Source organism: Lepidochelys olivacea (genome assembly GCF_965140295.1).
Source record: "Lepidochelys olivacea isolate rLepOli2 genome assembly, chromosome: 9".
NCBI classification, from domain to species: domain Eukaryota; kingdom Metazoa; phylum Chordata; order Testudines; family Cheloniidae; genus Lepidochelys; species Lepidochelys olivacea.
Window position 1 is genome coordinate 54,574,403 of NC_140419.1, and position 13,940 is coordinate 54,588,342.

Sequence of the window (13,940 nt, forward strand, 5' to 3'; positions counted from 1 at the left end):
TAAGCTTATCTTTACCAGCTTAGGTCAAAACTTCCCCAAGGTACAAAATATTACACCTTGGACAGGCCGCTACCACCACCAAACTAATACTGGTTACTGGGGAAGAGCTGTTTGGACGCGTCCTTCCCCCCAAAATACTTCCCAAAACCTTGCACCCCACTTCCTGGACAAGGTTTGGTAAAAAGCCTCACCAATTTGCCTAGGTGACTACAGACCCAGACCCTTGGATCTTAAGAACAATGAACAATCCTCCCAACACTTGCACTCCCCCTTTCCTGGGAAATGTTGGATAAAAAGCCTCCCCAATTTGCATAGGTGACCACAGACCCAAACCCTTGGATCTGAGAACAATGAAAAAGCATTCAGTGTTTTACAAGAAGACTTTTAATAAAAAATAGAAGTAAATAGAAATAAAGAAATCCCCCCTGTAAAATCAGGATGGTAGATATCTTACAGGGTAATTAGGTTCAAAAACATAGAGAACCCCTCTAGGCAAAACCTTAAGTTACAAAAAAGATACACAGACAGAAATAGTTATTCTATTCAGCACAATTCTTTTCTCAGCCATTTAAAGAAATCATAATCTAACACATACCTAGCTAGATTACTTACTAAAAGTTCTAAGACTCCATTCCTGTTCTGTCCCCGGCCAAGACGACTACAGACAGACACAGACCCTTTGTTTCTCTCCCTCCTCCCAGCTTTTGAAAGTATCTTGTCTCCTCATTGGTCATTTTGGTCAGGTGCCAGCGAGGTTACCTTTAGCTTCTTAACCCTTTACAGGTGAGAGGAGCTTTCCCCTGGCCAGGAGGGATTTCAAAGGGGTTTACCCTTCCCTTTATATTTATGACACGCCCCCCAAATCTCAGCTAGGGTGAAACACTGGCTGGGATTTCTTCCTGGAGCTCTAGGAAAAACAGAGTTAATAAGACACATACATCTCTAAATATACTACCAAGTACATAAAGACTAACAATATTTTCCACATCTCAAGGACGATTTTAACCAGTTGATTCTGGGAAACTTTCACGGGAGAGTGCATCAGCCCCTTTGTTAGAAGCTCCTGAGATGTGTTGGATGTCGAAATCAAAATCTTGGAGAGCTAAACTCCACCGAAGAAGTTTTTTGTTAGTTTCCTTGACGGTGTGAAGCCACTTCAGTGCAGCATGGTCGGTTTGCAGGTGGAAACGCCGTCCCCAAACATATGGGCGTAGCTTTTCCAGAGCGTAGACAATGGCGTAACATTCTTTTTCAGTGACTGACCAGTTGCTTTCCCTCTCAGACAGTTTTTTGCTGAGAAACACTACAGGGTGGAATTCTTGATCAGGTCCTTTCTGCATTAAAACTGCTCCCACACCACGCTCGGATGCATCTGTGGTTACTAGGAACGGTTTGTCAAAGTCTGGGGCCCTTAGTACAGGGTCAGACATGAGTGTCGCTTTAAGCTTGTTAAAGGCCTTCTGACACTTTCCGATCCACTGAACAGCATTTGGCTGTTTCTTTTTGGTTAGGTCTGTCAGTGGGGCAGCGATTTGGCTGTAGTGCGGTACAAATCGTCTGTAATAACCGGCCAAGCCTAAGAAGGATTGAACCTGTTTCTTTGACTTTGGGACAGGCCACTTTTGGATAGCATCCACTTTGGCCTGTAGGGGGCTGATAGTTCCTTGACCCACCTGGTGTCCAAGGTAAGTCACTCTGTTTAGGCCTATTTGACACTTCTTAGCCTTAACAGTTAGTCCTGCCTCCCTTATGCGCTCAAGGACTTTTTGTAGATGTTCCAGGTGGTCTGCCCAGGAATCCGAAAATATGGTCACATCGTCAAGGTAGGCGACTGCATATTCTCCTAATCCCGCTAGGAGACCATTTACAAGTCTTTGGAAAGTGGCGGGTGCATTTCGCAGCCCGAAAGGGAGTACATTAAATTCATACAGCCCGAGATGTGTGATGAAGGCTGACCTTTCCTTGGCAGATTCATCTAGCGGTACCTGCCAGTACCCCTTGGTTAAGTCCAAGGTAGAGATGAACTGGGCCCATCCCAGTTTCTCTAATAGTTCATCAGTGTGTGGCATTGGATAGTTGTCTGGGCGAGTTACAGCATTTAGCTTACGGTAGTCCACGCAAAAACGTATTTCCCCATCTGGTTTGGGAACTAGAACCACTGGAGATGCCCATGCACTTTCAGAGGGGCGGATTACACCCATCTGTAACATATCCTGGATCTTCCGTTCTATAGCAGTTTTAGCTTGAGGAGACACCCGGTAAGGGTGGACCCTAATTGGGTGAGCATTACCTGTGTCAATGGAGTGGTATGCCCGTTCAGTCAGTCCTGGGGTGGCTGAGAACGTTGGCGCGTAGCTAGTGCACAGCTCCTGGATCTGCTGTCGCTGCATACGCCCAAGGGTCATGGAGAGGTTCACCTCTTCCACACCACCAGCACATTTCCCTTCATAATAGACACCTTCAGGCCACTCAGCGTCGTCTCCTCCCTGGGCTGTAAACTGACAAACCTTTAATTCTCGGGAATAAAAGGGCTTTAGAGAATTAATATGATACACCTTAGGCTTTTGGTTGGAGGTGGGGAATGCTATGAGATAATTAACAGCTCCCAGGCGCTCCTGGACCGTGAATGGCCCTTCCCACGATGCTTCCAGTTTATGGGCCTGGAGCGCCTTTAAGACCATGACCGGGTCTCCTACTTTGAAGGAACGCTCTCTGGCATGTTTATCATACCAGGCTTTTTGCTCTTTTTGAGCATCCTGTAAGTTTTCTCTAGCAAGGGCTAAAGAGGTTCGGAGGGTGTTTTGTAGGTTGGTTACAAAGTCCAGAATGTTAGTTCCTGGAGAAGGTGTAAATCCCTCCCATTGCTGCTTCACCAACTGCAATGGCCCCTTAACCTCACGGCCATATACAAGTTCAAATGGGGAAAACCCTAAACTGGGATGTGGTACAGCTCTGTAGGCAAAGAGCAACTGCTGCAATACTAGGTCCCAATCATTGGAGTGCTCATTTACGAATTTACGTATCATGGCCCCCAAAGTTCCATTAAACTTCTCCACCATGCCATTTGTTTGATGGTGGTAAGGAGTGGCAACCAAGTGATTTACCCCATGAGCTTCCCAAAGGTTTTTCATAGTTCCTGCCAGGAAATTAGTCCCTGCATCTGTGAGGATGTCGGAGGGCCAACCTACCCTGGCAAAAATGTCTGCTAGTGCCTGGCACACATTTTTAGCCCTGGTGTTGCTTAGAGCTACTGCTTCCGGCCATCGGGTGGCAAAATCCATGAAAGTCAGTATGTACTGCTTTCCTCTGGGTGTCTTTTTCGGAAAAGGACCCAGAATATCCACAGCTACTCGCTGAAATGGAACTTCAATGATGGGGAGTGGCTGGAGAGGAGCTTTGACCTGGTCTTGGGGTTTTCCCACTCTTTGGCACACCTCACAAGACTGGACATAGGTAGAAACATCCTTGCCCATTCCCTCCCAGTGGAATGACCCCCCCAAACGGTCTTTGGTCCTGTTCACCCCAGCATGGCCACTAGGGTGATCATGGGCTAAGCTCAAGAGCTTGGCCCGGTATTTAGTTGGAACTACCAACTGTCTCTGAGGATGCCAGTCTTCCTGGTGTCCCCCAGAAAGAGTTTCCTTGTATAAAAGTCCTCTTTCTACCACAAACCTGGATCGATTAGAAGAGCTGAGAGGCGGTGGGTTGCTCCGTGCCGCTGTCCACGCTCTCTGGAGGCTTTCATCTGCTTCCTGTTCGGTCTGGAACTGTTCCCTTGATGCTGGAGACATCAGTTCCTCATTGGATTGGGGATATAGGCTTGGTCCCTCTGGAAGCGATATAGGGGATGGAGCGGTTTCTGTTGACTGTGAACCGCTCTCCGCTGGTGCACTATGTTGGGATTCAGGCTCCGGCTGAGCCTCTTGTGTAGGGTTATCGGCTGCTGCCAGTTCAGGTTCGGTGGGGCCCTCTGGTGTTGAGGTTGCAAGTACTGGATTCAGTGCTGGCACGGGGTCTGGTGTTGGTTGTTTGGCTGGTTCCGGTTCTGGGACTGGTTCCGTCTGGGTCTCTGGGACTGGATCCACTACTGCTGTTGCAGACATTGGCCTGGGGTCCGGGTCCATCACCTCTGACCGGGCCCTGATAGAAGTTTCCGGAACAGAACTAGGCCTCACGGCTTGTTTAGCCTGGCTGCGGATGACCGTTCCCACCCTCTTGGCCTGCTTCACGTGATTGGCCAAGTCTTCCCCCAACAGCATGGGGATGGGATAATCATCATAGACTGCAAAAGTCCACATTCCTGACCAGCCCTTGTACTGGACAGGCAACTTGGCTGTAGGCAAATTGAAAGAGTTGGACTTGAAGGGTTGAATCGTCACTTGGATTTCTGGGTTGATTAAATTGGGGTCCACTAAGGAAGCATGGATAGCTGACACTTGTGCTCCGGTGTCCCTCCACGCGGTGGCCTTCTTCCCGCCCACACTCACAGTTTCCCTCCGCTCCAAGGGTATCTGGGAGGTATCTGGGCCTGTGGACCTCTGGTGTGATTCCGGTGCAATGAACTGTAATCTGTTGGGGTTCTTGGGGCAGTTGGCCTTTACATGCCCCAGCTCGTTACATTTAAAACATCGTCCAGCTGACGGGTCACCGGGGCGAGGTGGGTTGCTGGAGAACGGGGTGGTGGGACGATAAGGGGTCTGGAGGGTTCTTTGGGAGGTAGGTGGGGCTTTGGGCGGCCCCCGGTAATAGGGTGTGGTCTGGGGTGGTCTCTTCTGGTCTCCGCTCCAACTGCGACCAGTTTTCTTCTTCTCTGCCACCTCCACCCATCTGGCTCCAATCTCTCCTGCCTCGATTACAGTTTTGGGTTTCCCATCTAGGATGTATCTTTCTATTTCCTCAGGAACACCCTCTAAGAATTGTTCCATTTGCATTAGGAAGGGCAAATTTACTGGAGATTCAACACTTGCTCCTGATATCCAGGCATCCCAATGTTTCACAAGGTGGTAGGCATGTCGGGTAAATGACATGTCTGGTTTCCACCTTAGGGCTCGGAACCTCCGACGAGACTGCTCGGGTGTTATCCCCATTCTGACTCTCGCCTTGGATTTAAACAGTTCATACTTGTTCATATGTTCTTTAGGCATTTCAGCTGCCACCTCAGCTAAGGGTCCACTGAGCTGCGTCCTCAGCTCTACCATGTATTGGTCAGTAGAGATGTTGTACCCAAGGCAGGCCCTTTCGAAGTTTTCTAAGAAGGCCTCAGTATCATCACCTGCCTTGTAGGTGGGGAACTTTCTGGGATGGGAAGTGGTACCTGGAGAAGGATTGCTAGGGTTTGTTGGTATATTCTGCTGGGCCTTTATCCTCTCCATCTCCTCCACATGCTTCCTTGCCTCCATTTCCCTCTTGTGGGCAGCCTCCTGTACCTCCTTCTCCAGCCGCATGAGTTCTATCTGTCTTTCATGTTCCCTTTGTTTTTCCTCAGCCTGAAATTTGGCTAATTCCAGCTGTAGTCGAGCCGAGGATTTGGCCATTCTAACCTCTCTGTTTTTAACTAACTTTACACCCGAGGTTTAGAAATAAACAAATAAAACTTGGCTGTAAAATTTTGCTGTGCTGGAATAGAATACCTATTCTCTGATAGTGATTGTCAGCCTACAGAAAAAGACAATTCCCTTGTCTCTGCTCTGGGCCCAAATTAAAGCAAAAAACCTCCAACTACTTGGAAACCTGCTTACCCAGCCCAAAGAAAAAAAAAATTTCTTTTCAAACCTGTGCTCCTTGTAAAATAAAAAAAAAAATCAAAATCCTAAAAAAAAAACCCTGCCACTTTTGTCTCCAGGCAAATGGGTAGAGCACACACCCCCTATTTACTTTTAGGAAGAAAAGAAAAAAAAAACCTCTGGGTTGGAAGACTGTGAATTTCCCTGCAGGAGTTAAGTACCCTGCCTCCAGGCAAAGAAAACCTGCAATTCACAAGATAATCCCCTTTTGTCTCTGCTTGGCCACAAAGCAGAGAGAAACCAAGCTGCTTTCAGTTTCAAAGCTGCTTCCTGGACTTCCTAAAATTCCTTTTTAAAATCTGTATTTCTAGTTCAAAAAATCTCAACTGGATCTCAAAATGATTTCAGGTTAATCCCACCTCTGCCACCATGTCACGGTTCCTCCCCCACTCTGAACTCTAGGGTACAGATGTGGGGACCTGCATGAAAAACCTCCTAAGCTTATCTTTACCAGCTTAGGTCAAAACTTCCCCAAGGTACAAAATATTACACCTTGGACAGGCCGCTACCACCACCAAACTAATACTGGTTACTGGGGAAGAGCTGTTTGGACGCGTCCTTCCCCCCAAAATACTTCCCAAAACCTTGCACCCCACTTCCTGGACAAGGTTTGGTAAAAAGCCTCACCAATTTGCCTAGGTGACTACAGACCCAGACCCTTGGATCTTAAGAACAATGAACAATCCTCCCAACACTTGCACTCCCCCTTTCCTGGGAAATGTTGGATAAAAAGCCTCCCCAATTTGCATAGGTGACCACAGACCCAAACCCTTGGATCTGAGAACAATGAAAAAGCATTCAGTGTTTTACAAGAAGACTTTTAATAAAAAATAGAAGTAAATAGAAATAAAGAAATCCCCCCTGTAAAATCAGGATGGTAGATATCTTACAGGGTAATTAGGTTCAAAAACATAGAGAACCCCTCTAGGCAAAACCTTAAGTTACAAAAAAGATACACAGACAGAAATAGTTATTCTATTCAGCACAATTCTTTTCTCAGCCATTTAAAGAAATCATAATCTAACACATACCTAGCTAGATTACTTACTAAAAGTTCTAAGACTCCATTCCTGTTCTGTCCCCGGCCAAGACGACTACAGACAGACACAGACCCTTTGTTTCTCTCCCTCCTCCCAGCTTTTGAAAGTATCTTGTCTCCTCATTGGTCATTTTGGTCAGGTGCCAGCGAGGTTACCTTTAGCTTCTTAACCCTTTACAGGTGAGAGGAGCTTTCCCCTGGCCAGGAGGGATTTCAAAGGGGTTTACCCTTCCCTTTATATTTATGACAAATGTGTATTTCTAAAATTGGTCCATGCACAGATTACTTAATTTGAAGATCTTTCCATCTCAGGCATAATCTGGAGTTGGTTCTGTATAAAAAAAAAAAAAATCTCCATTAATGTTAAAACATTTGTTCTCAAGGCTGTCTGTGAGCAAGCTGGCCATTCAGTTCTAACTCTCCTGGTGGCCTGCTGCCAAATTGAATTAAAAGACAACTAAAAACACAAAAAATACTTTCCAATTGTTACTACTCAAGGTAAACAATTACAGTAGTTGGCACAGGGCTCTTATAGGAGTGTACATGGAAGGTGAAGTTACCCATGAGACAGTTGCTCTAGTGAGATGTAGTTCTCACTAAAAAGTTTTAAAACTCCTGTTGTTAAGGTAAGCTACATGACAAAGGGAACTGCCTTCTATGGATAGGACATATTTCACTATAGTTTCTCTAGTCTAGTCCAGTGTCACTTTTAGAGCTACAAAACCTTCAGTCAAGCTGTTCATAGCATGAGCTGCCACCAAAACACCCACACTACTCATGACATCACTTGGCCCACACACAGGTATTACACTACTATGTTCTGCCTCACCCACAACATTTGCACCACTGCTGCCCCTCCAGCACTTCCCAATTCAATACCTCTCAGCACCTATGCCACCTATAGCACCCACTGCATTCATAGTGCTTGTGCTTTGTAGCCCTGACTATAATGTGTAGGCCTGCTGAAGTATGGAAGTTCTGAGCACTCCCCCCAGAGCCCAAGTCTCACCATTGATAGTGCTTGAGGCCTTTAGCTTCAATGTGCGGCCTCCAAGGTCTGCACTGAAGCATAGCGCTCTAGGTACCTGCCTAAAGCCCTAGTTCCTGGAGTCCTGTGATGAATCTCAAGTTTAATTAAAAAAAAACATAGACTCATAGGACTGGAAGGGACCTCAGGAGGTCATCTAGTCCAGTCCCCTGCACTCATGGCAGGACAAAGTATATCTAGACCATTCCTGACAGGTGTTTGTCTAACCTGCTATTAAAAATCTCCACTGATGGAGATTCCACAACGTCTCTAGGCAATTTATTCCAGCGCTTAACTTAATAATGGGTTTAGATTTCATGGTTGTTTAAAAAAATATTTAAAAAAACACTTCAAACCATGAGCTGAACATCCCATATGCAATGATGTGTGCCTGAGTCTACAGGCAGCCTTGAACAGCCGCTCTAAGGTGTGAACTGGTCTGAGAGTAACCAACATAAGAATTGTCATACTGGGTCAGACCAATGGTCCATTAAGCCGTCTGCTGTCTTCCAACAATCATAGAATCATAGAATTGGGAGGGACCTCAAGAGGTCATCTAATCCAGTCCCCTGCACTCAAGGCAGGACTAAGTGTTATGGTTGGTGTCAGATGCTTCAGAGGGAATGAACAGAACACAGCAGCTATCAAGTGATCCATCCATTGTCATCCAGTTCCAGCTTCTGTCAATCAAAGGTTTAGGGACACTCAGAGCATGGGGTTGCACCCTGACCATCTTGGCTAATAGCCATTGATGGACCTATCCTCCATGAACTTATCTAACTCTTTTTTGAACCCAGTTATACTTTATGCCTTCACAACACAGAATCATAGAACTGGAAGGGACCTCGAGAGGTCATCTAGTCCAGTCCCCTGCACTCGAGGCAAGACTAAGTATTATCTAGACACTCCTTCACAGGTGTTTGTCTAACCTGCTCTTAAAAATCCCCAATGATGGCGATTCCACAATGTCCCTAGGCAATTTATTCCAGTGCTTAACCACTCTGACACTTAGGAAGTTTTTCCTAATGTCCAACCTAAACTGCGCTTGCTGCAATTTAAGGCCATTGTTTCTTGTTAAGAAGAACAATTTTTCTCCCTCCTCCTTGTAACAACCTTTTATGTACTTGAAAACTGTTATGTCCCCTCTCAGTCTTCTCTTCTCCAGACTAAACAAACCCAATTTTTTCAATCTTCCCTTATAGGTCATATTTTCTAGACCTTTAATCATTTTAATTGCTCTTCTCTGGACTTTCTCCAATTTGTCCACATCTTTCCTGAAATGTGACACCCAGACCTGGACACAATACTCCAGTTGAGGCCTAATCAGTGTGCAGTAGAATTACATCTTGTGTCTTGCTTACAATACTCCTGCTAATACATCCCAGAATGATGTTTGCTTTTTTTGCAACAGCGTTACACTGTTGACTCATATTTAGCTTGTGATCCACTATGATCCCCAGATCCCTTTCCGCAGTACTCCTTCCTAGACAGTCATTTCCCATTTTGTATGTATGCAACTGATTGTTCCTTCCTAAGTGGAGTACTTTGCATTTGTCCTTATTGAATTTCATCCTATTTACTTCAGACCATTTCTCCAGTTTGTTCAGATCATTTTGAATTTTAATCATATCATCCAAAGCACTTGCAACCCCTCACAGCTTGGTATCATCCGCAAACTTTATGGGTGTACTCTCTATGCCATTATCTAAATCATTTATGAAAATATTGAACTGAACTGGACCCAGAACCGATCCCTGTGGGACCCCCCCTCGGTATGCCCTTCTAGCATGACTCTGAACCACTGATAACTACTCTCTGGGAATGATTTTCCAACCAGTTCTGCACCCATCTTATAGTAGCTCCATCTAGGTTGCATTTCCCTAGTTTGTTTATGAGAAGGTCATGTGAGACACTATCAAAAGCCTTACTAATGTCAAGATATACCACATCTACTGCTTCCCCCCTATCCACAAGGCTTGTTACCCTGTCAATGAAAGTTATCAGGTTGGTTTGACGCGATTTGTTCTTGACCATAGGAACCACCTTCTTGGATACCAGGAGCTCCTCTCTTCTCCCATCTTCTAGGTGTTTGCAAATTGATTGCTTAATTATTTGCTTCATTATCTTTCTGGGTACAGAAGTTAAGCTGACTGATCTGTAATTCCTCGGGTTGTCCTTTCCCTTTTTATAGATGGGCACTATATTTGCCATTTTCCAGTCTTCCCATCTTCCACGACTTTTCAAAGATAAGTGCTAATGACTCAGTTAGCTCCTTGAGTATTCTAGGATGCATTTCATCAGGCCCTGGTGATTTGAAGACATCTAACTTGTCTAAGTAATTTTTGACCTGTTCTTTCCCTATTTTAGACTCTGATCCTACCTCATTTTCACTGGCATTCACTAGGTTAGACGTCCAATCGCCACCAACCTTCTTGGTGAAAACTGAAACAAAGAAGTCATTAAGCACCTCTGCCATTTCCACATTTTCTGTTATTGTCTGTCCCCCCTCATTAAGTAATGGGCCTACTCTGTCCTTGGTCTTCCTTTTGCTTCTAATGTATTTGTATAAAGTTTTATTGTTTCCTTTTATGTCTCTAGTTTGATCTCGTTTTGTGCCTTAGCTTTTCTAATTTCATCCCTACATACTTGTGTTACTTCTTTATATTCATCCTTTGTAATTTGAACGAGGTTTCCACTTTTTGTAGGACTCTTTTTTGACTTTTAGATTATTGAAGATCTCCTGGTTAAGCCAGGGTGGTCTCTTGCCATACTTCCTATCTTTCCTATGCAGTGGGATAGTTTGCTCTTGTGCCCTTAATAACGTCTCTTTGAAAAACTGCCAACTGTGTTCAATTGTTTTTCCCCTTAGACTTGCTTCCCAGGGGATTTTACCTACCAACTCCCTGAGCTAAAGTCTGCCTTCTTGAAATCCATTGTCTTTATTGTGCTGTTCTCCCTCCTACCATTCCTTAGAATCATGAACTCTACCATTTCATGATCACTTTCACCCAAGTTGCCTTTCACTTTCAAATTCTCAACCAGTTCTTCCCAATTTGTCAAAATCAAATCTAGAACATCCCCTGGCAATGAGTTCCACAGGTTGACTGTGCATTGTGTGAAGAAGTACTTCCTTATGTTTGTTTTAAACTGCTACCTATTAATTTCATAGGGTATCCTGGGGTTCTTGTGTTATGTGAAGGGATACATAACGCTCCCTTATTCACTTTCTCCAACCCATTCATGATTTTATAGACCTCTATCATATCCCCCCTTAATCATTTAGTTTCTAAGCTGAACAGTCCTGGCCTTTTAAACCTCTCCTCCTATGAAAGCTGTTCCAGATCCCTAATCATTTTGTTGCCCTCTGTACTTTTTCCAATTCTCTCTCTCTCTTTATATATATATTGAGATGGGGCAAGCAGAACTGTGGGTGTACCATGCATTTATATAGTGGCATTATATTTTATCTGTTTCCTAATGATTCTTAATATTGTTAGCTTTTTTTGACTGCTGCTGCACATTCTGAGTGGATGTTGTCAGAGAGCTATCCATGATGACTCCAAGATCTTTTTCTTGAGTGTTAACAGCTAATTTTGATACCATCATTTTGCTTGTATATTGTGATTATGTTTTCAATGTGCATTACTTTGCATTTATCAACATTTAATTTCCTCTGCCATTTTCTTCCTTACTCACCCCATTTTGTGAGATCCCTTTGTAACTCGTCACAGTCAGCTTTGGACTTTACAATCTTGAATATTTTGGTATCATCTGCAAACTTGGCCACCTCAGTGCTTATCCTCTTTTCCTGATAATTTTTGAATATGTTGAACAGCACAGATCCCACTACAAATCCTTGGGAAACCCCACTATTTACTTGTTCACTGTGTAAACTGACCATTTAATTCTCATCTTTTTGTTTCCTATCTTTTAACCAATTACTGAGTCATGAGAGGACCTTCCCTCTTATCCCATGACTGCTTACTTTGCTTAAGAGCCTTTGGTGTGGGATCACGTCAAAGGCTTTCTGAAAGTCCAAGTACACTATATCAACCGGATCACCCTTGTCCACATGCTTGTTGACCCCCTCAAAGAATTCTAATATATTGGTGAGGTATGATTTCCCTTTACAAAAACCGTGTTGACTCTTCCCCATAATAGCTAGGAAAATTGTGGAATCCCCATCCTTTGAAGTTTTTAAAAACAAGTTAGACAAACTCCTGTCAGGGATGGTCGAGGTAAACTTGGTCCTTCCTCATCACAGGGACATGGACTAGATAAGATCTTGAGGTCCCTTCCATCCGTTTCTATAATATTATGTTAATCTATATGTGTCTGGTAATTCTGTTCTTTACTATAACTTAAACCAGTTTGCCTGGTACTGAAGTAAGGCTTACTGGCCTGTCACTGCAAGGATTGCCTCTGGAGCCTTCTTTAAAAATCAGCGTAATGTTAGCTATTCTTGAGTCCTATGCTACAGAGGCTGATTTAAGCAATAGGTTACATACAACAGTTAGTAGTTCTGCAATTTCATATTTGAGTTCCTTCAGAACTCTTGAGTGAATACCATGTGGTCCTGCTTTTTCTCAATTTGTTACACCTCTATTGACACCTCAATCTAGGACAGTTCCTCAAATTTGCCACCTAAAAAGAATGAAGATGACTGGATGTGGAACTGATGTACCTGATCCTCGAGGGGGTACCTGAAAAGAGTTTTGTCTGTATGAAGTGCCACCTGATAGAGCTGTTGGAAGAAAAGATCCGAGGATTGGAGATGCAGGTGGAAACTCTGGTTCAGTTTAGAAGGGGGTTTGAGCAGATGATGGAGCAAAGACAGAAGGAGGCTGAGGGGAAAAGCTCGGACTTGCAGATGGAAGCAGGACCAAAGAACTCTGAGGGGAGACTGCTGGGTGAGGAAAGTGGACAGTTGAAGCATGTGACTAAGAGAACCAAGCAGAGGAAAAGACAGGCTAGTAAAGGAGAAACAGAGCTCAGGAACAGGTTTGCGGAGTTGGAAAATGAAGAAGGGGCACAGCAGGTGGTCTCTGAAGGTGAGACAGCAAGGAAGAAGAGAAGAGCAGCTAGTTCTATAGGAAGAGGGGAAGAGTCAATAGACATAACACCAAATATGAGCCCCAGGAGGATACAGGATGGGTTGCAGAGGCTTGCAAAGGACAATAGGAATTGAGAGGACTTGCAGCCAGAGGGAACAGGAAATAGACCAGAGAATCGCACCATCACCAGGAAAAGGCAGGTCTACATGACTGGGGACTCCTTACTGAGAAGAATAGACAGGCCTGTAACCAGAGCTGATCCAGAGAATAGAAGGGTGTGCTGTCTGCCGGGTGCTAAGATATAGGATGTGGACCTGAGGCTGAAGAGGATCCTAACAGGAGCGGGAAAGAATTCACTGATTGTCCTTCATGTGGGAACAAATGATACAGCTAGATTCTTGCTGGAACGTATCAAGGGAGACTATGCCAGGCTGGGGAAGACGCTTAAGGAAATTGAGACTCAGGTGATCTTCAGTGGGATTCTGCCTGTTTCTGGAGAAGGGCAACAAGGGTGTGACAAGATTATGAGGATTAACAGATGGCTCAGGCATTGGTGCTATTGGCCTTTGGGGTGTATAGCCACTGAGAAGCATTCATGGACAGAGGACTGTTCTCTTGGGATGGACTTCACCTGAATAGGGAGGGAAATAGACTTCTAGGATGGAGGCTGGCACAACTGATTAGGAGAGCTTTAAACTAGGAATCTGTGGGAGATGGTTGGGAGATGTCCAGGTAATCTCCATGCCAGATTTTAACATTGAGAGGGAAGAAAACGAAGTTAGAAAGGATACAGCCGTGGGTAGGAGAATGGACATAAAGAGGAAGGGTAGTGTAGATACCAGTCTAATAGGTGATACTGGTGGTAGAATGTTTGTGCCTAATCGGGTAAAGAATGTGAGTGAGGCCAAACAGCAAAAAGTAAGATGTTTGTACACTAATGCGAGGAGCCTAGGTAACAAAATGGAGGAACTAGAGCTACTGGTGCAACCAAATATTATAGGGATAACACAAACATGGTAGAATATTAGTCATGACTG